Source organism: Callionymus lyra, chromosome 4, assembly GCF_982586985.1.
Source record: "Callionymus lyra chromosome 4, fCalLyr1.hap1.1, whole genome shotgun sequence".
Taxonomy (NCBI): Eukaryota; Metazoa; Chordata; class Actinopteri; order Syngnathiformes; family Callionymidae; genus Callionymus; species Callionymus lyra.
In genome coordinates this window covers 3,849,620-3,873,386 of record NC_141821.1, presented here as the reverse complement: position 1 = coordinate 3,873,386, position 23,767 = coordinate 3,849,620, and the positions used below count along the sequence as shown (strand labels likewise).

General features: G+C 43.8%; 2 long non-coding RNA genes and 40 other non-coding genes across 42 annotated transcripts in view; 11 read left to right on the top strand and 31 right to left on the bottom strand.

The window, feature by feature from the left end:
• LOC148080937 (uncharacterized) overlaps positions 1-322 on the bottom strand; it is a 583-nt gene extending 261 nt beyond the window's left edge. The window contains exons 1-2 of the long non-coding RNA XR_015710870.1: positions 150-322; positions 1-19 (exon numbers count right to left, since the gene is read on the bottom strand). The exon at positions 1-19 is cut by the window's left edge and continues 16 nt beyond it. This is a non-coding gene — a long non-coding RNA (uncharacterized LOC148080937). The remainder of the gene's footprint in view (positions 20-149) is intronic.
• Positions 323-827: 505 nt separating this feature from the next.
• LOC148080936 (uncharacterized) lies at positions 828-2,345 on the bottom strand. Its single transcript, XR_015710873.1, has 3 exons — positions 1,297-2,345; positions 1,144-1,230; positions 828-980 (listed from the first exon to the last, which is right to left on the bottom strand). It is a non-coding gene; the product is annotated as an uncharacterized LOC148080936 (long non-coding RNA).
• Positions 2,346-4,923: 2,578 nt separating this feature from the next.
• Positions 4,924-4,996, bottom strand: trnak-cuu (transfer RNA lysine (anticodon CUU)). Its single transcript has one exon. It is a non-coding gene; the product is annotated as a tRNA-Lys (tRNA).
• A 277-nt stretch (positions 4,997-5,273) lies between these two features.
• Positions 5,274-5,346, bottom strand: trnar-acg (transfer RNA arginine (anticodon ACG)). Its single transcript has one exon. It is a non-coding gene; the product is annotated as a tRNA-Arg (tRNA).
• A 176-nt stretch (positions 5,347-5,522) lies between these two features.
• trnad-guc (transfer RNA aspartic acid (anticodon GUC)) lies at positions 5,523-5,594 on the top strand. The gene has a single exon. It is a non-coding gene; the product is annotated as a tRNA-Asp (tRNA).
• Positions 5,595-6,148: 554 nt separating this feature from the next.
• trnak-cuu (transfer RNA lysine (anticodon CUU)) lies at positions 6,149-6,221 on the bottom strand. Its single transcript has one exon. It is a non-coding gene; the product is annotated as a tRNA-Lys (tRNA).
• A 526-nt stretch (positions 6,222-6,747) lies between these two features.
• On the top strand, positions 6,748-6,819 carry trnad-guc (transfer RNA aspartic acid (anticodon GUC)). The gene has a single exon. It is a non-coding gene; the product is annotated as a tRNA-Asp (tRNA).
• A 554-nt stretch (positions 6,820-7,373) lies between these two features.
• On the bottom strand, positions 7,374-7,446 carry trnak-cuu (transfer RNA lysine (anticodon CUU)). The gene has a single exon. It is a non-coding gene; the product is annotated as a tRNA-Lys (tRNA).
• A 276-nt stretch (positions 7,447-7,722) lies between these two features.
• trnar-acg (transfer RNA arginine (anticodon ACG)) lies at positions 7,723-7,795 on the bottom strand. Its single transcript has one exon. It is a non-coding gene; the product is annotated as a tRNA-Arg (tRNA).
• A 176-nt stretch (positions 7,796-7,971) lies between these two features.
• On the top strand, positions 7,972-8,043 carry trnad-guc (transfer RNA aspartic acid (anticodon GUC)). Its single transcript has one exon. It is a non-coding gene; the product is annotated as a tRNA-Asp (tRNA).
• Positions 8,044-8,597: 554 nt separating this feature from the next.
• trnak-cuu (transfer RNA lysine (anticodon CUU)) lies at positions 8,598-8,670 on the bottom strand. Its single transcript has one exon. It is a non-coding gene; the product is annotated as a tRNA-Lys (tRNA).
• A 277-nt stretch (positions 8,671-8,947) lies between these two features.
• trnar-acg (transfer RNA arginine (anticodon ACG)) lies at positions 8,948-9,020 on the bottom strand. The gene has a single exon. It is a non-coding gene; the product is annotated as a tRNA-Arg (tRNA).
• A 176-nt stretch (positions 9,021-9,196) lies between these two features.
• On the top strand, positions 9,197-9,268 carry trnad-guc (transfer RNA aspartic acid (anticodon GUC)). The gene has a single exon. It is a non-coding gene; the product is annotated as a tRNA-Asp (tRNA).
• Positions 9,269-9,822: 554 nt separating this feature from the next.
• Positions 9,823-9,895, bottom strand: trnak-cuu (transfer RNA lysine (anticodon CUU)). The gene has a single exon. It is a non-coding gene; the product is annotated as a tRNA-Lys (tRNA).
• A 277-nt stretch (positions 9,896-10,172) lies between these two features.
• trnar-acg (transfer RNA arginine (anticodon ACG)) lies at positions 10,173-10,245 on the bottom strand. Its single transcript has one exon. It is a non-coding gene; the product is annotated as a tRNA-Arg (tRNA).
• Positions 10,246-10,421: 176 nt separating this feature from the next.
• On the top strand, positions 10,422-10,493 carry trnad-guc (transfer RNA aspartic acid (anticodon GUC)). The gene has a single exon. It is a non-coding gene; the product is annotated as a tRNA-Asp (tRNA).
• Positions 10,494-11,047: 554 nt separating this feature from the next.
• On the bottom strand, positions 11,048-11,120 carry trnak-cuu (transfer RNA lysine (anticodon CUU)). Its single transcript has one exon. It is a non-coding gene; the product is annotated as a tRNA-Lys (tRNA).
• Positions 11,121-11,397: 277 nt separating this feature from the next.
• trnar-acg (transfer RNA arginine (anticodon ACG)) lies at positions 11,398-11,470 on the bottom strand. The gene has a single exon. It is a non-coding gene; the product is annotated as a tRNA-Arg (tRNA).
• Positions 11,471-11,646: 176 nt separating this feature from the next.
• On the top strand, positions 11,647-11,718 carry trnad-guc (transfer RNA aspartic acid (anticodon GUC)). The gene has a single exon. It is a non-coding gene; the product is annotated as a tRNA-Asp (tRNA).
• A 904-nt stretch (positions 11,719-12,622) lies between these two features.
• On the bottom strand, positions 12,623-12,695 carry trnar-acg (transfer RNA arginine (anticodon ACG)). Its single transcript has one exon. It is a non-coding gene; the product is annotated as a tRNA-Arg (tRNA).
• A 176-nt stretch (positions 12,696-12,871) lies between these two features.
• On the top strand, positions 12,872-12,943 carry trnad-guc (transfer RNA aspartic acid (anticodon GUC)). The gene has a single exon. It is a non-coding gene; the product is annotated as a tRNA-Asp (tRNA).
• A 554-nt stretch (positions 12,944-13,497) lies between these two features.
• Positions 13,498-13,570, bottom strand: trnak-cuu (transfer RNA lysine (anticodon CUU)). The gene has a single exon. It is a non-coding gene; the product is annotated as a tRNA-Lys (tRNA).
• Positions 13,571-13,847: 277 nt separating this feature from the next.
• trnar-acg (transfer RNA arginine (anticodon ACG)) lies at positions 13,848-13,920 on the bottom strand. The gene has a single exon. It is a non-coding gene; the product is annotated as a tRNA-Arg (tRNA).
• Positions 13,921-14,722: 802 nt separating this feature from the next.
• trnak-cuu (transfer RNA lysine (anticodon CUU)) lies at positions 14,723-14,795 on the bottom strand. The gene has a single exon. It is a non-coding gene; the product is annotated as a tRNA-Lys (tRNA).
• A 275-nt stretch (positions 14,796-15,070) lies between these two features.
• trnar-acg (transfer RNA arginine (anticodon ACG)) lies at positions 15,071-15,143 on the bottom strand. The gene has a single exon. It is a non-coding gene; the product is annotated as a tRNA-Arg (tRNA).
• An 802-nt stretch (positions 15,144-15,945) lies between these two features.
• On the bottom strand, positions 15,946-16,018 carry trnak-cuu (transfer RNA lysine (anticodon CUU)). The gene has a single exon. It is a non-coding gene; the product is annotated as a tRNA-Lys (tRNA).
• A 277-nt stretch (positions 16,019-16,295) lies between these two features.
• Positions 16,296-16,368, bottom strand: trnar-acg (transfer RNA arginine (anticodon ACG)). Its single transcript has one exon. It is a non-coding gene; the product is annotated as a tRNA-Arg (tRNA).
• An 802-nt stretch (positions 16,369-17,170) lies between these two features.
• On the bottom strand, positions 17,171-17,243 carry trnak-cuu (transfer RNA lysine (anticodon CUU)). The gene has a single exon. It is a non-coding gene; the product is annotated as a tRNA-Lys (tRNA).
• Positions 17,244-17,520: 277 nt separating this feature from the next.
• On the bottom strand, positions 17,521-17,593 carry trnar-acg (transfer RNA arginine (anticodon ACG)). The gene has a single exon. It is a non-coding gene; the product is annotated as a tRNA-Arg (tRNA).
• Positions 17,594-17,769: 176 nt separating this feature from the next.
• On the top strand, positions 17,770-17,841 carry trnad-guc (transfer RNA aspartic acid (anticodon GUC)). Its single transcript has one exon. It is a non-coding gene; the product is annotated as a tRNA-Asp (tRNA).
• A 554-nt stretch (positions 17,842-18,395) lies between these two features.
• Positions 18,396-18,468, bottom strand: trnak-cuu (transfer RNA lysine (anticodon CUU)). Its single transcript has one exon. It is a non-coding gene; the product is annotated as a tRNA-Lys (tRNA).
• A 277-nt stretch (positions 18,469-18,745) lies between these two features.
• trnar-acg (transfer RNA arginine (anticodon ACG)) lies at positions 18,746-18,818 on the bottom strand. The gene has a single exon. It is a non-coding gene; the product is annotated as a tRNA-Arg (tRNA).
• A 176-nt stretch (positions 18,819-18,994) lies between these two features.
• Positions 18,995-19,066, top strand: trnad-guc (transfer RNA aspartic acid (anticodon GUC)). The gene has a single exon. It is a non-coding gene; the product is annotated as a tRNA-Asp (tRNA).
• A 554-nt stretch (positions 19,067-19,620) lies between these two features.
• On the bottom strand, positions 19,621-19,693 carry trnak-cuu (transfer RNA lysine (anticodon CUU)). The gene has a single exon. It is a non-coding gene; the product is annotated as a tRNA-Lys (tRNA).
• A 277-nt stretch (positions 19,694-19,970) lies between these two features.
• On the bottom strand, positions 19,971-20,043 carry trnar-acg (transfer RNA arginine (anticodon ACG)). The gene has a single exon. It is a non-coding gene; the product is annotated as a tRNA-Arg (tRNA).
• An 802-nt stretch (positions 20,044-20,845) lies between these two features.
• trnak-cuu (transfer RNA lysine (anticodon CUU)) lies at positions 20,846-20,918 on the bottom strand. Its single transcript has one exon. It is a non-coding gene; the product is annotated as a tRNA-Lys (tRNA).
• Positions 20,919-21,195: 277 nt separating this feature from the next.
• On the bottom strand, positions 21,196-21,268 carry trnar-acg (transfer RNA arginine (anticodon ACG)). Its single transcript has one exon. It is a non-coding gene; the product is annotated as a tRNA-Arg (tRNA).
• Positions 21,269-21,444: 176 nt separating this feature from the next.
• On the top strand, positions 21,445-21,516 carry trnad-guc (transfer RNA aspartic acid (anticodon GUC)). The gene has a single exon. It is a non-coding gene; the product is annotated as a tRNA-Asp (tRNA).
• A 554-nt stretch (positions 21,517-22,070) lies between these two features.
• On the bottom strand, positions 22,071-22,143 carry trnak-cuu (transfer RNA lysine (anticodon CUU)). Its single transcript has one exon. It is a non-coding gene; the product is annotated as a tRNA-Lys (tRNA).
• Positions 22,144-22,420: 277 nt separating this feature from the next.
• On the bottom strand, positions 22,421-22,493 carry trnar-acg (transfer RNA arginine (anticodon ACG)). The gene has a single exon. It is a non-coding gene; the product is annotated as a tRNA-Arg (tRNA).
• Positions 22,494-22,669: 176 nt separating this feature from the next.
• trnad-guc (transfer RNA aspartic acid (anticodon GUC)) lies at positions 22,670-22,741 on the top strand. The gene has a single exon. It is a non-coding gene; the product is annotated as a tRNA-Asp (tRNA).
• A 904-nt stretch (positions 22,742-23,645) lies between these two features.
• On the bottom strand, positions 23,646-23,718 carry trnar-acg (transfer RNA arginine (anticodon ACG)). The gene has a single exon. It is a non-coding gene; the product is annotated as a tRNA-Arg (tRNA).
• Between the last annotated feature and the right edge of the window lie 49 nt (positions 23,719-23,767).

Below are 23,767 nucleotides of genomic sequence, written 5' to 3'. Positions count from 1 at the left end.
TCTGAGTCGGACTGGAGCTCTCTGCCCTTTACCGATCCAGCCACGGGCCCATCCATCTGGCCCATCAAGACTCACTCTCATTTCATCAGTCCATAAAACCTTAGAAAAATCAGTCTTGAGATATTTCTTGGCCCAGTCTACAAGTAGACGTTTCAGCTTGTGTGTCTTGTTCAGTGGTGGTCGTTTTTCAGCCTTTCTTACCTTGGCCATGTCTCTGAGTATTGCACACCTTGTGCTTTTTGGCACTCCAGTGATGTTGCAGCTCTGAAATATGGCAAAACTGGTGGCAAGTGGCATCTTGGCAGCTGCATGCTTGACTTTTCTCAGTACATGGGCAGTTATTTTGCGCCTTGGTTTTTCCACACGCTTTTTGCAACCCTGTTGACTATTTTGAATGAAACGCTTGATTGTTCGATGATCACGCTTCAGAAGCTTGGCAATTTTAAGAGTGCTGCATCCCTCTGCAAGATATCTCACTATTTTTGACTTTTCGGAGCCTGTCAAGTCCCTCTTCTGACCCATTTTGCCAAAGGAAAGGAAGTTGCCTAATAATTATGCACACCTGATATAGGGTGTTGATGTCATTAGACCACACCCCTTATCATTACAGAGATGCACATCACCTGATATGCGTAATTGGGAGTAGGCTTTCGAGCCTATACAACTTGGAGTAAGACAACATGCATAAAGAGCATGATGTGGTCAAAATACTCATTTGCCTAATAATTCTGCACTCCCTGTATATTATTATGAATGGGTGTTTGACATTTGTTAGACTTCAAGACCATAATGATAAGAGCACAATGAAATAAAAAAAGACTATTATTCACCATCGATAAACTGGGAGGAGGTCTCAAGAATGACCGTGGCGTCGCCAAAGCCTCAGTCTGTGAGGGCCCGGTTCCTTCTCTTGATGTCCCAGCTGCTACTGCTGTTGAGGTGGTAGCATGGGACACCGATGTTGTTGTTGCAGGGCCCGACTGGATTGACAACAGCAATAATGTAGCATTAGGACAGCAATGTTATAGTGTTATAACATAACATAATGCTGAGAGTAACTAATATTCGACACATGACCGTCATGCTGATGTTCAGCTCACAATGTAATCTCATGTGTTTATGTTATATGAATAAAAAGATTACTTTAGAGGCGTGAAAGCCACAAGAGCAGGCAGTGGATCCTCCGAACAGGACAGTTTGTCCACGGGTCTGCAAAGGGCACTTCTCAATCTGAGGAGATATTTTGGCGTTATTTACTCACAGTTTATAAGTATTTACGAATGTATAATTTTTTACCTTCTGATAGAGGTCATGCCACTTCCGCTGCCGTGGAGCTGGTCTGTTGCCTGCTCCAGAGGGCCAGACGCCTGTATTGGCAAAGGCCTTCCTTCAACCTGGCCATCCATTCACCATCCCCCATGGGCTTGTGGGACTTTGGTCTAGCACTCATCTGTTGTGGAAGTAATAAAGTTAAATTAAATCCCCAAATTTCTCATTTTTATTAAGCAAAAAGAAGTGAATTATAATATATTATAATTTCTAAGGCTGCATGCTTTGTAAAACGTGTAGAACTCTGTTTAAAAACGTGTAAAACTCTGTTTAAAAACAATAAACTCTGTTTAAAAACAATAAATTCTGTTTGTAAAACACCCCAATAACTGTAGAAAAACGAAAACACAATGCCTATTCTTACCATGGAAATGTTAAACATAATATTTTATTTTATTTTTTAATTTTATTCGACTTTAAATCATTAAACTCTTGTAAGATAACTGCTCCTTGCGCGTAATTGTTATTAACGGGAGACAAGAAACAAAGCCCTACTTCGACGGGCAAAAACACAGACAAAAAATAGATTATTTGTTATAAAAGTTAGAAATATTTTTCTGGTTAAATTACTGACATGTATTTAAAGCGGATTTCATTCATACATTAAAGCTAACGTGGGTAGTGACAAATATTTTGAAAAGTAGTGTGTTATAACTAGCGTTGCATGCACGACATTTTATGCAAGAAAATAAACATAAAATGTTATTTACATGGCTAGATAGTAATCCTTAATATTAAAAACTTACCTTCTCAATGTAACAGTCTGCAATCGCTCCTTGTGACGCAAATGAAGTAGCGAGGGAGGGGGTCGGTAGATGAGCAAGTTCATGCGCGCGCAGGGGGGGAGGGTTTAGCGCCTGTGATTGGTCAGGCTCACTCGAGCCCCCTCTGCTTCATGATTGGTTTTCGCTTAAAGGAACTCTGTTACACGATTGGTCGAGCTGAGAGCACCTCTGCTTCATGATTGGTTTTTCACTTAAAGGAACTCTGTTACACGATTGGTCGAGAGAAGACAGTCTGACGTGCGATGGGTAGCGCCAGCCGGGCAGGAAGGTGGTCCAGGGACGTTTCAAACAGCAGCCAACATGGGGCTCGAACAGACCATGATAATGAGAATCTGGTGCGCTACCGTATGAGCTAGCCAGGCTATTTCAAAGCCACTTTAAAAACTCCAGGACGTATACATTTTGCCCTCTTAATGTTGCTTGATATTAAAGTCCAAAAAGGTGCATAGAAGGGAATTAACAAATGTTATTTTGAGCTAGCTGGGCAATAGAGCAGCAAGTTGGTAAAAACCATTGTGACAAATAAAATATGGAGAGCACGAGCTAGCCAGGAGTTGAACCTAGAATCTTCTGATCCGTAGTCAGACGCATTATCCATTGCACTTCTAGCCCTGCCAGAATGTTTTTCTATTGGTCCATGTCTTCTTTCTCCCAAAGCAGTTAATTGCAGCAGCAAACTGCTTTTTCCTCTACACTGAAAGTCCTTGGGTAGGCTAGGTTTGGCACATCTGAAAATAATTCCAGGACGGATTTTGTGATGCACTTCTGTGCTTTACAATATAGTCCAATCCTCGTTAGTATAGTGGACAGTATCTCCGCCTGTCACGCGGAAGACCGGGGTTCGGTTCCCCGACGGGGAGGGTTCTATCATGTTTTTACAAATCTTCACAACTGCCATCTCTTCTTGGAGATTGAGAACTATCCCAAGTGAATAAACGACTAGTGCGGGCCACCATCATAAGTCGTGGTATCTACTCTGCCAGCCTGTTTTTAGATCCTCATCTCAATACAAAGAAGTTCAACAAAGAGATTATGGTCCACAAGGTTCATGAACCTTGACAGGAGACACATCCTTTTGCTATCAAATGAACTTGCTACTTCCTAACCTACCTGTTAAACTAATGGTTCCATGGTGTAATGGTTAGCACTCTGGATCTTATGATCTGAGTTCGAATCTTGGTGCAACCTCTCACTGGAGCGGCTGGTCCTCAAACATCTCACGCCACAAGTCCAGCACGCGCAAGACCCCCTGCAGTTTGCCTACCAGCCAGCAGTTGGTGTGGAAGATGCCATCCTTCACCTCCTGCATCGGACCTACTCCCACTTGGATAAAGGAAGCGGTTCAGTGAGAATCCTGTTCCTGGACTTTTCTAGTGCCTTCAACACTATCCACCCCACTCTGCTGCAGGACAAACTGACTAAGATGCATGTGGACCCTGGTCTGGTCTCCTGGATTACGGACTATCTTACTGATCGACCACAGTATGTCAGGCTGAAGGACATCAAGTCTGACACTATGGTGTGCAGTACAGGAGCACCTCAGGGGACAGTACTGGCCCCTCTCCTCTTCACCATCTACACTTCAGACTTCTGCTACAACTCAGAGCTGAGTCTCGTCCAGAAGTATGCTGACGACACTGCCATTGTTGGATGCATCAGGGACAACAGCGAAGACGAGTACAGGAGTCTGATACGTGACTTTGTGGACTGGAGTGAGAGGAACCACTTGCAGCTGAACACCTCAAAAACCAAGGAGCTGGTCTTGGATTTCGGGAGGTCCAGGACAAAGCCACGTCCAGTGTCCATCAGAGGCGACGAGGTGGAGATAGTGGACAACTATAAGTACCTCGGTGTGTGGATGGACAGTAAACTGGACTGGTCCTGCAACACAGACCATGTGTATAAGAAGGTTCAGAGTAGACTGTACTTTCTGAGGAGGCTTCGATCATTTAACATCTGCAAGAAGCTCCTCTGCATGTTCTACCAGTCTGTGGTGGCCAGTGTCCTGTTCTATGCTGTGGTGTGTTGGGGTGGAAATGTGTCCAAGAGGAGTGTCAACAGGTTGGACAGGTTGATCAGGAGGGCTGGTTCTGTGGTTGGAATGAAGCTGGACTCACTGGTGACAGTTGCTGAGAGGATATCATTGAACAAACTACTGTCCATCATGGATGATGACAGTCATCCTCTGAACACTGTCATCAGTGAGCAGAGAAGCAGAATGAGTGCACGAATGCTCCTACCCAGGTGCAAAACAAATAGACTCAGGGACTCATTCATCCCTCGGGCTATTAAATTGTACAATTCTGAGTTCGGGGGCAGGAGTGGAGTGAAAGTATCTGGATGTTCTGTTCCATGTTAGTCTTTGTATCTTTGTCTTTGTTGTTTTTCTTTCCTTGACCTATGTCCTTTGTCTTTGTCTTTAGACTTAGATTGTGTCATCTTGTTCTTCCTCTTTATGTTCTTCTTATTTTATTTTTTATGTATTATTTTTTATTGTTTATGAAAAATTGCTGGCTATTGGTAAAAAACAATTTCCCAAAGGAGACCTCCTGAGGGATCAATAAAGTTGTACCTTACCTTACCTTAGTCTTTATACCTTTGCAACTAATCATGCCAATTTTTAGATAGTCAGTTTTAAGCAGATCAAAACTATTGAAGGAATAGACATTTTGACAGGGGGACCCAACCTCTTGATCATGGATCCAGAGACACCTAAGTTTAAGCTCCCAATCGCAAAGACAAAGTAATCCACTAAAAAGTCCCCCGTACGGCATTTGCACAATTGAAGGGTCCAGTGGGGTTAAAATTACGCCCAACGTGGGGCTCGAACCCACGACCCTGAGATTAAGAGTCTCATGCTCTACCGACTGAGCTAGCCGGGCAGGAAGGTGGTCCAGGGAGGTTTCAAACAGCAGCCAACATGGGGCTCGAACAGACTATGATAATGAGAATCTGGTGCGCTACCGTATGAGCTAGCCAGGCTATTTCAAAGCCACTTTAAAAACTCCAGGACGTATACATTTTGCCCTCTTAATGTTGCTTGATATTAAAGTCCAAAAAGGTGCATAGAAGGGAATTAACAAATGTTCTTTTGAGCTAGCTGGGCAATAGAGCAGCAAGTTGGTAAAAACCATTGTGACAAATAAAATATGGAGAGTACGAGCTAGCCAGGAGTTGAACCTCGAATCTTCTGATCCGTAGTCAGACGCGTTATCCATTGCGCCACTAGCCCTGCCAGAATGTTTTTCTATTGGTCCATGTCTTCTTTCTCCCAAAGCAGTTAATTGCAGCAGCAAACTGCTTTTTCCTCTACACTGAAAGTCCTTGGGTAGGCTAGGTTTGGCACATCTGAAAATAATTCCAGGACAGATTTTGTGATGCACTTCTGTGCTTTACAATAGAGTCCAATCCTCGTTAGTATAGTGGACAGTATCTCCGCCTGTCACGCGGAAGACCGGGGTTCGATTCCCCGACGGGGAGGGTTCTATCATGTTTTTACAAATCTTCACAACTGCCATCTCTTCTTGGAGATTGAGAACTATCCCAAGTGAATAAACGACTAGTGCGGGCCACCATCATAAGTCGTGGTATCTACTCTGCCAGCCTGTTTTGAGATCCTCATCTCAATACAAAGAAGTTCAACAAAGAGATTATGGTCCACAAGGTTCATCAACCTTGACAGGAGACACATCCTTTTGCTATCAAATGAACTTGCTACTTCCTAACCTACCTGTTAAACTAATGGTTCCATGGTGTAATGGTTAGCACTCTGGATCTTATGATCTGAGTTCAAATCTTGGTGCAACCTTTAGTCTTTATACCTTTGCAACTAATCATGCCAATTTTTAGATAGTCAGTTTTAAGCAGATCAAAACTATTGAAGGAATAGACATTTTGACAGGGGGACCCAACCTCTTGATCATGGATCCAGAGACACCTAAGTTTAAGGTCCCAATCGCAAAAACAAAGTAATCCACTAAAAAGTCCCCCGTACGGCATTTGCACAATTGAAGGGTCCAGTGGGGTTAAAATTACGCCCAACGTGGGGCTCGAACCCACAACCCTGAGATTAAGAGTCTCATGCTCTACCGACTGAGCTAGCCGGGCAGGAAGGTGGTCCAGGGAGGTTTCAAACAGCAGCCAACATGGGGCTCGAACAGACCATGATAATGAGAATCTGGTGCGCTACCGTATGAGCTAGCCAGGCTATTTCAAAGCCACTTTAAAAACTCCAGGACGTATACATTTTGCCCTCTTAATGTTGCTTGATATTAAAGTCCAAAAAGGTGCATAGAAGGGAATTAAAAAATGTTCTTTTGAGCTAGCTGGGCAATAGAGCAGCAAGTTGGTAAAAACCATTGTGACAAATAAAATATGGAGAGCACAAGCTAGCCAGGAGTTGAACCTAAAATCTTCTGATCCGTAGTCAGACGCATTATCCATTGCACCACTAGCCCTGCCAGAATGTTTTTCTATTGGTCCATGTCTTCTTTCTCCCAAAGCAGTTAATTGCAGCAGCAAACTGCTTTTTCCTCTACACTGAAAGTCCTTGGGTAGGCTAGGTTTGGCACATCTGAAAATAATTCCAGGACGGATTTTGTGATGCACTTCTGTGCTTTACAATAGAGTCCAATCCTCGTTAGTATAGTGGACAGTATCTCCGCCTGTCACGCGGAAGACCGGGGTTCGATTCCCCGACGGGGAGGGTTCTATCATGTTTTTACAAATCTTCACAACTGCCATCTCTTCTTGGAGATTGAGAACTATCCCAAGTGAATAAACGACTAGTGCGGGCCACCATCATAAGTCGTGGTATCTACTCTGCCAGCCTGTTTTGAGATCCTCATCTCAATACAAAGAAGTTCAACAAAGAGATTATGGTCCACAAGGTTCATGAACCTTGACAGGAGACACATCCTTTTGCTATCAAATGAACTTGCTACTTCCTAACCTACCTGTTAAACTAATGGTTCCATGGTGTAATGGTTAGCACTCTGGATCTTATGATCTGAGTTCAAATCTTGGTGCAACCTTTAGTCTTTATACCTTTGCAACTAATCATGCCAATTTTTAGATAGTCAGTTTTAAGCAGATCAAAACTATTGAAGGAATAGACATTTTGACAGGGGGACCCAACCTCTTGATCATGGATCCAGAGACACCTAAGTTTAAGGTCCCAATCGCAAAGACAAAGTAATCCACTAAAAAGTCCCCCGTACGGCATTTGCACAATTGAAGGGTCCAGTGGGGTTAAAATTACGCCCAACGTGGGGCTCGAACCCACAACCCTGAGATTAAGAGTCTCATGCTCTACCGACTGAGCTAGCCGGGCAGGAAGGTGGTCCAGGGAGGTTTCAAACAGCAGCCAACATGGGGCTCGAACAGACCATGATAATGAGAATCTGGTGCGCTACCGTATGAGCTAGCCAGGCTATTTCAAAGCCACTTTAAAAACTCCAGGACGTATACATTTTGCCTCTTAATGTTGCTTGATATTAAAGTCCAAAAAGGTGCATAGAAGGGAATTAACAAATGTTCTTTTGAGCTAGCTGGGCAATAGAGCAGCAAGTTGGTAAAAACCATTGTGACAAATAAAATATGGAGAGTACGAGCTAGCCAGGAGTTGAACCTCGAATCTTCTGATCCGTAGTCAGACGCGTTATCCATTGCGCCACTAGCCCTGCCAGAATGTTTTTCTATTGGTCCATGTCTTCTTTCTCCCAAAGCAGTTAATTGCAGCAGCAAACTGCTTTTTCCTCTACACTGAAAGTCCTTGGGTAGGCTAGGTTTGGCACATCTGAAAATAATTCCAGGACGGATTTTGTGATGCACTTCTGTGCTTTACAATAGAGTCCAATCCTCGTTAGTATAGTGGACAGTATCTCCGCCTGTCACGCGGAAGACCGGGGTTCGATTCCCCGACGGGGAGGGTTCTATCATGTTTTTACAAATCTTCACAACTGCCATCTCTTCTTGGAGATTGAGAACTATCCCAAGTGAATAAACGACTAGTGCGGGCCACCATCATAAGTCGTGGTATCTACTCTGCCAGCCTGTTTTGAGATCCTCATCTCAATACAAAGAAGTTCAACAAAGAGATTATGGTCCACAAGGTTCATCAACCTTGACAGGAGACACATCCTTTTGCTATCAAATGAACTTGCTACTTCCTAACCTACCTGTTAAACTAATGGTTCCATGGTGTAATGGTTAGCACTCTGGATCTTATGATCTGAGTTCAAATCTTGGTGCAACCTTTAGTCTTTATACCTTTGCAACTAATCATGCCAATTTTTAGATAGTCAGTTTTAAGCAGATCAAAACTATTGAAGGAATAGACATTTTGACAGGGGGACCCAACCTCTTGATCATGGATCCAGAGACACCTAAGTTTAAGCTCCCAATCGCAAAGACAAAGTAATCCACTAAAAAGTCCCCCGTACGGCATTTGCACAATTGAAGGGTCCAGTGGGGTTAAAATTACGCCCAACGTGGGGCTTGAACCCACGACCCTGAGATTAAGAGTCTCATGCTCTACCGACTGAGCTAGCCGGGCAGGAAGGTGGTCCAGGAAGGTTTCAAACAGCAGCCAACATGGGGCTCGAACAGACCATGATAATGAGAATCTGGTGCGCTACCGTATGAGCTAGCCAGGCTATTTCAAAGCCACTTTAAAAACTCCAGGACGTATACATTTTGCCCTCTTAATGTTGCTTGATATTAAAGTCCAAAAAGGTGCATAGAAGGGAATTAACAAATGTTCTTTTGAGCTAGCTGGGCAATAGAGCAGCAAGTTGGTAAAAACCATTGTGACAAATAAAATATGGAGAGTACGAGCTAGCCAGGAGTTGAACCTAGAATCTTCTGATCCGTAGTCAGACGCGTTATCCATTGCGCCACTAGCCCTGCCAGAATGTTTTTCTATTGGTCCATGTCTTCTTTCTCCCAAAGCAGTTAATTGCAGCAGCAAACTGCTTTTTCCTCTACACTGAAAGTCCTTGGGTAGGCTAGGTTTGGCACATCTGAAAATAATTCCAGGACGGATTTTGTGATGCACTTCTGTGCTTTACAATAGAGTCCAGTCCTCGTTAGTATAGTGGACAGTATCTCCGCCTGTCACGCGGAAGACCGGGGTTCGATTCCCCGACGGGGAGGGTTCTATCATGTTTTTACAAATCTTCACAACTGCCATCTCTTCTTGGAGATTGAGAACTATCCCAAGTGAATAAACGACTAGTGCGGGCCACCATCATAAGTCGTGGTATCTACTCTGCCAGCCTGTTTTGAGATCCTCATCTCAATACAAAGAAGTTCAACAAAGAGATTATGGTCCACAAGGTTCATCAACCTTGACAGGAGACACATCCTTTTGCTATCAAATGAACTTGCTACTTCCTAACCTACCTGTTAAACTAATGGTTCCATGGTGTAATGGTTAGCACTCTGGATCTTATGATCTGAGTTCAAATCTTGGTGCAACCTTTAGTCTTTATACCTTTGCAACTAATCATGCCAATTTTTAGATAGTCAGTTTTAAGCAGATCAAAACTATTGAAGGAATAGACATTTTGACAGGGGGACCCAACCTCTTGATCATGGATCCAGAGACACCTAAGTTTAAGCTCCCAATCGCAAAGACAAAGTAATCCACTAAAAAGTCCCCCGTACGGCATTTGCACAATTGAAGGGTCCAGTGGGGTTAAAATTACGCCCAACGTGGGGCTTGAACCCACGACCCTGAGATTAAGAGTCTCATGCTCTACCGACTGAGCTAGCCGGGCAGGAAGGTGGTCCAGGAAGGTTTCAAACAGCAGCCAACATGGGGCTCGAACAGACCATGATAATGAGAATCTGGTGCGCTACCGTATGAGCTAGCCAGGCTATTTCAAAGCCACTTTAAAAACTCCAGGACGTATACATTTTGCCCTCTTAATGTTGCTTGATATTAAAGTCCAAAAAGGTGCATAGAAGGGAATTAACAAATGTTCTTTTGAGCTAGCTGGGCAATAGAGCAGCAAGTTGGTAAAAACCATTGTGACAAATAAAATATGGAGAGTACGAGCTAGCCAGGAGTTGAACCTAGAATCTTCTGATCCGTAGTCAGACGCGTTATCCATTGCGCCACTAGCCCTGCCAGAATGTTTTTCTATTGGTCCATGTCTTCTTTCTCCCAAAGCAGTTAATTGCAGCAGCAAACTGCTTTTTCCTCTACACTGAAAGTCCTTGGGTAGGCTAGGTTTGGCACATCTGAAAATAATTCCAGGACAGATTTTGTGATGCACTTCTGTGCTTTACAATAGAGTCCAGTCCTCGTTAGTATAGTGGACAGTATCTCCGCCTGTCACGCGGAAGACCGGGGTTCGATTCCCCGACGGGGAGGGTTCTATCATGTTTTTACAAATCTTCACAACTGCCATCTCTTCTTGGAGATTGAGAACTATCCCAAGTGAATAAACGACTAGTGCGGGCCACCATCATAAGTCGTGGTATCTACTCTGCCAGCCTGTTTTGAGATCCTCATCTCAATACAAAGAAGTTCAACAAAGAGATTATGGTCCACAAGGTTCATGAACCTTGACAGGAGACACATCCTTTTGCTATCAAATGAACTTGCTACTTCCTAACCTACCTGTTAAACTAATGGTTCCATGGTGTAATGGTTAGCACTCTGGATCTTATGATCTGAGTTCAAATCTTGGTGCAACCTTTAGTCTTTATACCTTTGCAACTAATCATGCCAATTTTTAGATAGTCAGTTTTAAGCAGATCAAAACTATTGAAGGAATAGACATTTTGACAGGGGGACCCAACCTCTTGATCATGGATCCAGAGACACCTAAGTTTAAGCTCCCAATCGCAAAGACAAAGTAATCCACTAAAAAGTCCCCCGTACGGCATTTGCACAATTGAAGGGTCCAGTGGGGTTAAAATTACGCCCAACGTGGGGCTCGAACCCACGACCCTGAGATTAAGAGTCTCATGCTCTACCGACTGAGCTAGCCGGGCAGGAAGGTGGTCCAGGGAGGTTTCAAACAGCAGCCAACATGGGGCTCGAACAGACCATGATAATGAGAATCTGGTGCGCTACCGTATGAGCTAGCCAGGCTATTTCAAAGCCACTACAAAAACTCCAGGACGTATACATTTTGCCCTCTTAATGTTGCTTGCTATTAAAGGCCAAAAAGGTGCATAGTAGGGAATTAACAAATGTTCTTTTGAGCTAGCTGGGCAATAGAGCAGCAAGTTGGTAAAAACCATTGTGACAAATAAAATATGGAGAGTATGAGCTAGTCAGGAGTTGAACCTAGAATCTTCTGATCCGTAGTCAGACGCGTTATCCATTGCGCCACTAGCCCTGCCAGAATGTTTTTCTATTGGTCCATGTCTTCTTTCTCCCAAAGCAGTTAATTGCAGCAGCAAACTGCTTTTTCCTCTACACTGAAAGTCCTTGGGTAGGCTAGGTTTGGCACATCTGAAAATAATTCCAGGACGGATTTTGTGATGCACTTCTGTGCTTTACAATAGAGTCCAATCCTCGTTAGTATAGTGGACAGTATCTCCGCCTGTCACGCGGAAGACCGGGGTTCGATTCCCCGACGGGGAGGGTTCTATCATGTTTTTACAAATCTTCACAACTGCCATCTCTTCTTGGAGATTGAGAACTATCCCAAGTTAATAAACGACTAGTGCAGGCCACCATCATAAGTCGTGGTATCTACTCTGCCAGCCTGTTTTGAGATCCTCATCTCAATACAAAGAAGTTCAACAAAGAGATTATGGTCCACAAGGTTCATGAACCTTGACAGGAGACACATCCTTTTGCTATCAAATGAACTTGCTACTTCCTAACCTACCTGTTAAACTAATGGTTCCATGGTGTAATGGTTAGCACTCTGGATCTTATGATCTGAGTTCAAATCTTGGTGCAACCTTTAGTCTTTATACCTTTGCAACTAATCATGCCAATTTTTAGATAGTCAGTTTTAAACAGATCAAAACTATTGAAGGAATAGACATTTTGAAAGGGGGACCCAACCTCTTGATCATGGATACAGAGACACCTAAGTTTAAGGTCCCAATCGCAAAGACAAAGTAATCCACTAAAAAGTCCCCCGTACGGCATGTGCACAATTGAAGGGTCCAGTGGGGTTAAAATTACGCCCAACGTGGGGCTCGATCCCACGACCCTGAGATTAAGAGTCTCATGCTCTACCGACTGAGCTAGCCGGGCAGGAAGGTAGTCCAGGGAGGTTTCAAACAGCAGCCAACATGGGGCTCGAACAGAACCTGATAATAAGAATCTGGTGCGCTACCGTATGAGCTAGCCAGGCTATTTCAAAGCCACTACAAAAACTCCAGGACGTATACATTTTGCCCTCTTAATGTTGCTTGCTATTAAAGGCCAAAAAGGTGCATAGTAGGGAATTAACAAATGTTCTTTTGAGCTAGCTGGGCAATAGAGCAGCAAGTTGGTAAAAACCATTGTGACAAATAAAATATGGAGAGTACGAGCTAGCCAGGAGTTGAACCTAGAATCTTCTGATCCGTAGTCAGACGCGTTATCCATTGCGCCACTAGCCCTGCCAGAATGTTTTTCTATTGGTCCATGTCTTCTTTCTCCCAAAGCAGTTAATTGCAGCAGCAAACTGCTTTTTCCTCTACACTGAAAGTCCTTGGGTAGGCTAGGTTTGGCACATCTGAAAATAATTCCAGGACGGATTTTGTGATGCACTTCTGTGCTTTACAATAGAGTCCAATCCTCGTTAGTATAGTGGACAGTATCTCCGCCTGTCACGCGGAAGACCGGGGTTCGATTCCCCGACGGGGAGGGTTCTATCATGTTTTTACAAATCTTCACAACTGCCATCTCTTCTTGGAGATTGAGAACTATCCCAAGTGAATAAACGACTAGTGCGGGCCACCATCATAAGTCGTGGTATCTACTCTGCCAGCCTGTTTTGAGATCCTCATCTCAATACAAAGAAGTTCAACAAAGAGATTATGGTCCACAAGGTTCATGAACCTTGACAGGAGACACATCCTTTTGCTATCAAATGAACTTGCTACTTCCTAACCTACCTGTTAAACTAATGGTTCCATGGTGTAATGGTTAGCACTCTGGATCTTATGATCTGAGTTCAAATCTTGGTGCAACCTTTAGTCTTTATACCTTTGCAACTAATCATGCCAATTTTTAGATAGTCAGTTTTAAACAGATCAAAACTATTGAAGGAATAGACATTTTGAAAGGGGGACCCAACCTCTTGATCATGGATACAGAGACACCTAAGTTTAAGGTCCCAATCGCAAAGACAAAGTAATCCACTAAAAAGTCCCCCGTACGGCATGTGCACAATTGAAGGGTCCAGTGGGGTTAAAATTACGCCCAACGTGGGGCTCGAACCCACGACCCTGAGATTAAGAGTCTCATGCTCTACCGACTGAGCTAGCCGGGCAGGAAGGTAGTCCAGGGAGGTTTCAAACAGCAGCCAACATGGGGCTCGAACAGAACCTGATAATAAGAATCTGGTGCGCTACCGTATGAGCTAGCCAGGCTATTTCAAAGCCACTACAAAAACTCCAGGACGTATACATTTTGCCCTCTTAATGTTGCTTGCTATTAAAGGCCAAAAAGGTGCATAGTAGGGAATTAACAAATGTTCTTTTGAGCTAGCTGGGCAATAGAGCAGCAAGTTGGTAAAAACCATTGTGACAAATAAAATATGGAGAGTACGAGCTAGCCAGGAGTTGAACCTAGAATCTTCTGATCCGTAGTCAGACGCGTTATCCATTGCGCCACTAGCCCTGCCAGAATGTTTTTCTATTGGTCCATGTCTTCTTTCTCCCAAAGCAGTTAATTGCAGCAGCAAACTGCTTTTTCCTCTACACTGAAAGTCCTTGGGTAGGCTAGGTTTGGCACATCTGAAAATAATTCCAGGACGGATTTTGTGATGCACTTCTGTGCTTTACAATAGAGTCCAATCCTCATTAGTATAGTGGACAGTATCTCCGCCTGTCACGCGGAAGACCGGGGTTCGATTCCCCGACGGGGAGGGTTCTATCATGTTTTTACAAATCTTCACAACTGCCATCTCTTCTTGGAGATTGAGAACTATCCCAAGTGAATAAACGACTAGTGCGGGCCACCATCATAAGTCGTGGTATCTACTCTGCCAGCCTGTTTTGAGATCCTCATCTCAATACAAAGAAGTTCAACAAAGAGATTATGGTCCACAAGGTTCATGAACCTTGACAGGAGACACATCCTTTTGCTATCAAATGAACTTGCTACTTCCTAACCTACCTGTTAAACTAATGGTTCCATGGTGTAATGGTTAGCACTCTGGATCTTATGATCTGAGTTCAAATCTTGGTGCAACCTTTAGTCTTTATACCTTTGCAACTAATCATGCCAATTTTTAGATAGTCAGTTTTAAGCAGATCAAAACTATTGAAGGAATAGACATTTTGACAGGGGGACCCAACCTCTTGATCATGGATCCAGAGACACCTAAGTTTAAGGTCCCAATCGCAAAGACAAAGTAATCCACTAAAAAGTCCCCCGTACGGCATTTGCACAATTGAAGGGTCCAGTGGGGTTAAAATTACGCCCAACGTGGGGCTCGAACCCACGACCCTGAGATTAAGAGTCTCATGCTCTACCGACTGAGCTAGCCGGGCAGGAAGGTGGTCCAGGGAGGTTTCAAACAGCAGCCAACATGGGGCTCGAACAGACCATGATAATGAGAATCTGGTGCGCTACCGTATGAGCTAGCCAGGCTATTTCAAAGCCACTACAAAAACTCCAGGACGTATACATTTTGCCCTCTTAATGTTGCTTGCTAAAAGGCCAAAAAGGTGCATAGTAGGGAATTAACAAATGTTCTTTTGAGCTAGCTGGGCAATAGAGCAGCAAGTTGGTAAAAACCATTGTGACAAATAAAATATGGAGAGTACGAGCTAGCCAGGAGTTGAACCTAGAATCTTCTGATCCGTAGTCAGACGCGTTATCCATTGCGCCACTAGCCCTGCCAGAATGTTTTTCTATTGGTCCATGTCTTCTTTCTCCCAAAGCAGTTAATTGCAGCAGCAAACTGCTTTTTCCTCTACACTGAAAGTCCTTGGGTAGGCTAGGTTTGGCACATCTGAAAATAATTCCAGGACGGATTTTGTGATGCACTTCTGTGCTTTACAATAGAGTCCAATCCTCGTTAGTATAGTGGACAGTATCTCCGCCTGTCACGCGGAAGACCGGGGTTCGATTCCCCGTCGGGGAGGGTTCTATCATGTTTTTACAAATCTTCACAACTGCCATCTCTTCTTGGAGATTGAGAACTATCCCAAGTTAATAAACGACTAGTGCGGGCCACCATCATAAGTCGTGGTATCTACTCTGCCAGCCTGTTTTGAGATCCTCATCTCAATACAAAGAAGTTCAACAAAGAGATTATGGTCCACAAGGTTCATGAACCTTGACAGGAGACACATCCTTTTGCTATCAAATGAACTTGCTACTTCCTAACCTACCTGTTAAACTAATGGTTCCATGGTGTAATGGTTAGCACTCTGGATCTTATGATCTGAGTTCAAATCTTGGTGCAACCTTTAGTCTTTATACCTTTGCAACTAATCATGCCAATTTTTAGATAGTCAGTTTTAAGCAGATCAAAACTATTGAAGGAATAGACATTTTGAAAGGGGGACCCAACCTCTTGATCATGGATACAGAGACACCTAAGTTTAAGGTCCCAATCGCAAAGACAAAGTAATCCACTAAAAAGTCCCCCGTACGGCATGTGCACAATTGAAGGGTCCAGTGGGGTTAAAATTACGCCCAACGTGGGGCTCGAACCCACGACCCTGAGATTAAGAGTCTCATGCTCTACCGACTGAGCTAGCCGGGCAGGAAGGTAGTCCAGGGAGGTTTCAAACAGCAGCCAACATGGGGCTCGAACAGAACCTGATAATAAGAATCTGGTGCGCTACCGTATGAGCTAGCCAGGCTATTTCAAAGCCACTACAAAAACTCCAGGACGTATACATTTTGCCCTCTTAATGTTGCTTGCTATTAAAGGCCAAAAAGGTGCATAGTAGGGAATTAACAAATGTTCTTTTGAGCTAGCTGGGCAATAGAGCAGCAAGTTGGTAAAAACCATTGTGACAAATAAAATATGGAGAGTACGAGCTAGCCAGGAGTTGAACCTAGAATCTTCTGATCCGTAGTCAGACGCGTTATCCATTGCGCCACTAGCCCTGCCAGAATGTTTTTCTATTGGTCCATGTCTTCTTTCTCCCAAAGCAGTTAATTGCAGCAGCAAACTGCTTTTTCCTCTACACTGAAAGTCCTTGGGTAGGCTAGGTTTGGCACATCTGAAAATAATTCCAGGACGGATTTTGTGATGCACTTCTGTGCTTTACAATAGAGTCCAATCCTCGTTAGTATAGTGGACAGTATCTCCGCCTGTCACGCGGAAGACCGGGGTTCGATTCCCCGACGGGGATGGTTCTATCATGTTTTTACAAATCTTCACAACTGCCATCTCTTCTTGGAGATTGAGAACTATCCCAAGTGAATAAACGACTAGTGCGGGCCACCATCATAAGTCGTGGTATCTACTCTGCCAGCCTGTTTTGAGATCCTCATCTCAATACAAAGAAGTTCAACAAAGAGATTATGGTCCACAAGGTTCATGAACCTTGACAGGAGACACATCCTTTTGCTATCAAATGAACTTGCTACTTCCTAACCTACCTGTTAAACTAATGGTTCCATGGTGTAATGGTTAGCACTCTGGATCTTATGATCTGAGTTCAAATCTTGGTGCAACCTTTAGTCTTTATACCTTTGCAACTAATCATGCCAATTTTTAGATAGTCAGTTTTAAGCAGATCAAAACTATTGAAGGAATAGACATTTTGACAGGGGGACCCAACCTCTTGATCATGGATCCAGAGACACCTAAGTTTAAGGTCCCAATCGCAAAGACAAAGTAATCCACTAAAAAGTCCCCCGTACGGCATTTGCACAATTGAAGGGTCCAGTGGGGTTAAAATTACGCCCAACGTGGGGCTCGAACCCACGACCCTGAGATTAAGAGTCTCATGCTCTACCGACTGAGCTAGCCGGGCAGGAAGGTGGTCCAGGGAGGTTTCAAACAGCAGCCAACATGGGGCTCGAACAGACCATGATAATGAGAATCTGGTGCGCTACCGTATGAGCTAGCCAGGCTATTTCAAAGCCACTACAAAAACTCCAGGACGTATACATTTTGCCCTCTTAATGTTGCTTGCTATTAAAGGCCAAAAAGGTGCATAGTAGGGAATTAACAAATGTTCTTTTGAGCTAGCTGGGCAATAGAGCAGCAAGTTGGTAAAAACCATTGTGACAAATAAAATATGGAGAGTACGAGCTAGCCAGGAGTTGAACCTAGAATCTTCTGATCCGTAGTCAGACGCGTTATCCATTGCGCCACTAGCCCTGCCAGAATGTTTTTCTATTGGTCCATGTCTTCTTTCTCCCAAAGCAGTTAATTGCAGCAGCAAACTGCTTTTTCCTCTACACTGAAAGTCCTTGGGTAGGCTAGGTTTGGCACATCTGAAAATAATTCCAGGACGGATTTTGTGATGCACTTCTGTGCTTTACAATAGAGTCCAATCCTCGTTAGTATAGTGGACAGTATCTCCGCCTGTCACGCGGAAGACCGGGGTTCGATTCCCCGACGGGGAGGGTTCTATCATGTTTTTACAAATCTTCACAACTGCCATCTCTTCTTGGAGATTGAGAACTATCCCAAGTGAATAAACGACTAGTGCAGGCCACCATCATAAGTCGTGGTATCTACTCTGCCAGCCTGTTTTGAGATCCTCATCTCAATACAAAGAAGTTCAACAAAGAGATTATGGTCCACAAGGTTCATGAACCTTGACAGGAGACACATCCTTTTGCTATCAAATGAACTTGCTACTTCCTAACCTACCTGTTAAACTAATGGTTCCATGGTGTAATGGTTAGCACTCTGGATCTTATGATCTGAGTTCAAATCTTGGTGCAACCTTTAGTCTTTATACCTTTGCAACTAATCATGCCAATTTTTAGATAGTCAGTTTTAAACAGATCAAAACTATTGAAGGAATAGACATTTTGAAAGGGGGACCCAACCTCTTGATCATGGATACAGAGACACCTAAGTTTAAGGTCCCAATCGCAAAGACAAAGTAATCCACTAAAAAGTCCCCCGTACGGCATGTGCACAATTGAAGGGTCCAGTGGGGTTAAAATTACGCCCAACGTGGGGCTCGAACCCACGACCCTGAGATTAAGAGTCTCATGCTCTACCGACTGAGCTAGCCGGGCAGGAAGGTAGTCCAGGGAGGTTTCAAACAGCAGCCAACATGGGGCTCGAACAGAACCTGATAATAAGAATCTGGTGCGCTACCGTATGAGCTAGCCAGGCTATTTCAAAGCCACTACAAAAACTCCAGGACGTATACATTTTGCCCTCTTAATGTTGCTTGCTATTAAAGGCCAAAAAGGTGCATAGTAGGGAATTAACAAATGTTCTTTTGAGCTAGCTGGGCAATAGAGCAGCAAGTTGGTAAAAACCATTGTGACAAATAAAATATGGAGAGTACGAGCTAGCCAGGAGTTGAACCTAGAATCTTCTGATCCGTAGTCAGACGCGTTATCCATTGCGCCACTAGCCCTGCCAGAATGTTTTTCTATTGGTCCATGTCTTCTTTCTCCCAAAGCAGTTAATTGCAGCAGCAAACTGCTTTTTCCTCTACACTGAAAGTCCTTGGGTAGGCTAGGTTTGGCACATCTGAAAATAATTCCAGGACGGATTTTGTGATGCACTTCTGTGCTTTACATTAGAGTCCAATCCTCGTTAGTATAGTGGACAGTATCTCCGCCTGTCACGCGGAAGACCGGGGTTCGATTCCCCGACGGGGAGGGTTCTATCATGTTTTTACAAATCTTCACAACTGCCATCTCTTCTTGGAGATTGAGAACTATCCCAAGTTAATAAACGACTAGTGCGGGCCACCATCATAAGTCGTGGTATCTACTCTGCCAGCCTGTTTTGAGATCCTCATCTCAATACAAAGAAGTTCAACAAAGAGATTATGGTCCACAAGGTTCATGAACCTTGACAGGAGACACATCCTTTTGCTATCAAATGAACTTGCTACTTCCTAACCTACCTGTTAAACTAATGGTTCCATGGTGTAATGGTTAGCACTCTGGATCTTATGATCTGAGTTCAAATCTTGGTGCAACCTTTAGTCTTTATACCTTTGCAACTAATCATGCCAATTTTTAGATAGTCAGTTTTAAGCAGATCAAAACTATTGAAGGAATAGACATTTTGACAGGGGGACCCAACCTCTTGATCATGGATCCAGAGACACCTAAGTTTAAGGTCCCAATCGCAAAGACAAAGTAATCCACTAAAAAGTCCCCCGTACGGCATTTGCAAAATTGAAGGGTCCAGTGGGGTTAAAATTACGCCCAACGTGGGGCTCGAACCCACGACCCTGAGATTAAGAGTCTCATGCTCTACCGACTGAGCTAGCCGGGCAGGAAGGTGGTCCAGGGAGGTTTCAAACAGCAGCCAACATGGGGCTCGAACAGACCATGATAATGAGAATCTGGTGCGCTACCGTATGAGCTAGCCAGGCTATTTCAAAGCCACTACAAAAACTCCAGGACGTATACATTTTGCCCTCTTAATGTTGCTTGCTATTAAAGGCCAAAAAGGTGCATAGTAGGGAATTAACAAATGTTCTTTTGAGCTAGCTGGGCAATAGAGCAGCAAGTTGGTAAAAACCATTGTGACAAATAAAATATGGAGAGTACGAGCTAGCCAGGAGTTGAACCTAGAATCTTCTGATCCGTAGTCAGACGCGTTATCCATTGCGCCACTAGCCCTGCCAGAATGTTTTTCTATTGGTCCATGTCTTCTTTCTCCCAAAGCAGTTAATTGCAGCAGCAAACTGCTTTTTCCTCTACACTGAAAGTCCTTGGGTAGGCTAGGTTTGGCACATCTGAAAATAATTCCAGGACGGATTTTGTGATGCACTTCTGCGCTTTACAATAGAGTCCAATCCTCGTTAGTATAGTGGACAGTATCTCCGCCTGTCACGCGGAAGACCGGGGTTTGATTCCCCGACGGGGAGGGTTCTATCATGTTTTTACAAATCTTCACAACTGCCATCTCTTCTTGGAGATTGAGAACTATCCCAAGTGAATAAACGACTAGTGCGGGCCACCATCATAAGTCGTGGTATCTACTCTGCCAGCCTGTTTTGAGATCCTCATCTCAATACAAAGAAGTTCAACAAAGAGATTATGGTCCACAAGGTTCATGAACCTTGACAGGAGACACATCCTTTTGCTATCAAATGAACTTGCTACTTCCTAACCTACCTGTTAAACTAATGGTTCCATGGTGTAATGGTTAGCACTCTGGATCTTATGATCTGAGTTCAAATCTTGGTGCAACCTTTAGTCTTTATACCTTTGCAACTAATCATGCCAATTTTTAGATAGTCAGTTTTAAACAGATCAAAACTATTGAAGGAATAGACATTTTGAAAGGGGGACCCAACCTCTTGATCATGGATACAGAGACACCTAAGTTTAAGGTCCCAATCGCAAAGACAAAGTAATCCACTAAAAAGTCCCCCGTACGGCATGTGCACAATTGAAGGGTCCAGTGGGGTTAAAATTACGCCCAACGTGGGGCTCGAACCCACGACCCTGAGATTAAGAGTCTCATGCTCTACCGACTGAGCTAGCCGGGCAGGAAGGTAGTCCAGGGAGGTTTCAAACAGCAGCCAACATGGGGCTCGAACAGAACCTGATAATAAGAATCTGGTGCGCTACCGTATGAGCTAGCCAGGCTATTTCAAAGCCACTACAAAAACTCCAGGACGTATACATTTTGCCCTCTTAATGTTGCTTGCTATTAAAGGCCAAAAAGGTGCATAGTAGGGAATTAACAAATGTTCTTTTGAGCTAGCTGGGCAATAGAGCAGCAAGTTGGTAAAAACCATTGTGACAAATAAAATATGGAGAGTACGAGCTAGCCAGGAGTTGAACCTAGAATCTTCTGATCCGTAGTCAGACGCGTTATCCATTGCGCCACTAGCCCTGCCAGAATGTTTTTCTATTGGTCCATGTCTTCTTTCTCCCAAAGCAGTTAATTGCAGCAGCAAACTGCTTTTTCCTCTACACTGAAAGTCCTTGGGTAGGCTAGGTTTGGCACATCTGAAAATAATTCCAGGACGGATTTTGTGATGCACTTCTGTGCTTTACAATAGAGTCCAATCCTCGTTAGTATAGTGGACAGTATCTCCGCCTGTCACGCGGAAGACCGGGGTTCGATTCCCCGACGGGGAGGGTTCTATCATGTTTTTACAAATCTTCACAACTGCCATCTCTTCTTGGAGATTGAGAACTATCCCAAGTGAATAAACGACTAGTGCGGGCCACCATCATAAGTCGTGGTATCTACTCTGCCAGCCTGTTTTGAGATCCTCATCTCAATACAAAGAAGTTCAACAAAGAGATTATGGTCCACAAGGTTCATGAACCTTGACAGGAGACACATCCTTTTGCTATCAAATGAACTTGCTACTTCCTAACCTACCTGTTAAACTAATGGTTCCATGGTGTAATGGTTAGCACTCTGGATCTTATGATCTGAGTTCAAATCTTGGTGCAACCTTTAGTCTTTATACCTTTGCAACTAATCATGCCAATTTTTAGATAGTCAGTTTTAAGCAGATCAAAACTATTGAAGGAATAGACATTTTGACAGGGGGACCCAACCTCTTGATCATGGATCCAGAGACACCTAAGTTTAAGGTCCCAATCGCAAAGACAAAGTAATCCACTAAAAAGTCCCCCGTACGGCATTTGCACAATTGAAGGGTCCAGTGGGGTTAAAATTACGCCCAACGTGGGGCTCGAACCCACGACCCTGAGATTAAGAGTCTCATGCTCTACCGACTGAGCTAGCCGGGCAGGAAGGTAGTCCAGGGAGGTTTCAAACAGCAGCCAACATGGGGCTCGAACAGAACCTGATAATAAGAATCTGGTGCGCTACCGTATGAGCTAGCCAGGCTATTTCAAAGCCACTACAAAAACTCCAGGACGTATACATTTTGCCCTCTTAATGTTGCTTGCTATTAAAGGCCAAAAAGGTGCATAGTAGGGAATTAACAAATGTTCTTTTGAGCTAGCTGGGCAATAGAGCAGCAAGTTGGTAAAAACCATTGTGACAAATAAAATATGGAGAGTACGAGCTAGCCAGGAGTTGAACCTAGAATCTTCTGATCCGTAGTCAGACGCGTTATCCATTGCGCCACTAGCCCTGCCAGAATGTTTTTCTATTGGTCCATGTCTTCTTTCTCCCAAAGCAGTTAATTGCAGCAGCAAACTGCTTTTTCCTCTACACTGAAAGTCCTTGGGTAGGCTAGGTTTGGCACATCTGAAAATAATTCCAGGACGGATTTTGTGATGCACTTCTGTGCTTTACAATAGAGTCCAATCCTCGTTAGTATAGTGGACAGTATCTCCGCCTGTCACGCGGAAGACCGGGGTTCGATTCCCCGACGGGGAGGGTTCTATCATGTTTTTACAAATCTTCACAACTGCCATCTCTTCTTGGAGATTGAGAACTATCCCAAGTGAATAAACGACTAGTGCGGGCCACCATCATAAGTCGTGGTATCTACTCTGCCAGCCTGTTTTGAGATCCTCATCTCAATACAAAGAAGTTCAACAAAGAGATTATGGTCCACAAGGTTCATGAACCTTGACAGGAGACACATCCTTTTGCTATCAAATGAACTTGCTACTTCCTAACCTACCTGTTAAACTAATGGTTCCATGGTGTAATGGTTAGCACTCTGGATCTTATGATCTGAGTTCAAATCTTGGTGCAACCTTTAGTCTTTATACCTTTGCAACTAATCATGCCAATTTTTAGATAGTCAGTTTTAAGCAGATCAAAACTATTGAAGGAATAGACATTTTGACAGGGGGACCCAACCTCTTGATCATGGATCCAGAGACACCTAAGTTTAAGGTCCCAATCGCAAAGACAAAGTAATCCACTAAAAAGTCCCCCGTACGGCATGTGCACAATTGAAGGGTCCAGTGGGGTTAAAATTACGCCCAACGTGGGGCTCAAACCCACGACCCTGAGATTAAGAGTCTCATGCTCTACCGACTGAGCTAGCCGGGCAGGAAGGTAGTCCAGGGAGGTTTCAAACAGCAGCCAACATGGGGCTCGAACAGAACCTGATAATAAGAATCTGGTGCGCTACCTTATGAGCTAGCCAGGCTATTTCAAAGCCACTACAAAAACTCCAGGACGTATACATTTTGCCCTCTTAATGTTGCTTGCTATTAAAGGCCAAAAAGGTGCATAGTAGGGAATTAACAAATGTTCTTTTGAGCTAGCTGGGCAATAGAGCAGCAAGTTGGTAAAAACCATTGTGACAAATAAAATATGGAGAGTACGAGCTAGCCAGGAGTTGAACCTAGAATCTTCTGATCCGTAGTCAGACGCGTTATCCATTGCGCCACTAGCCCTGCCAGAATGTTTTTCTATTGGTCCATGTCTTCTTTCTCCCAAAGCAGT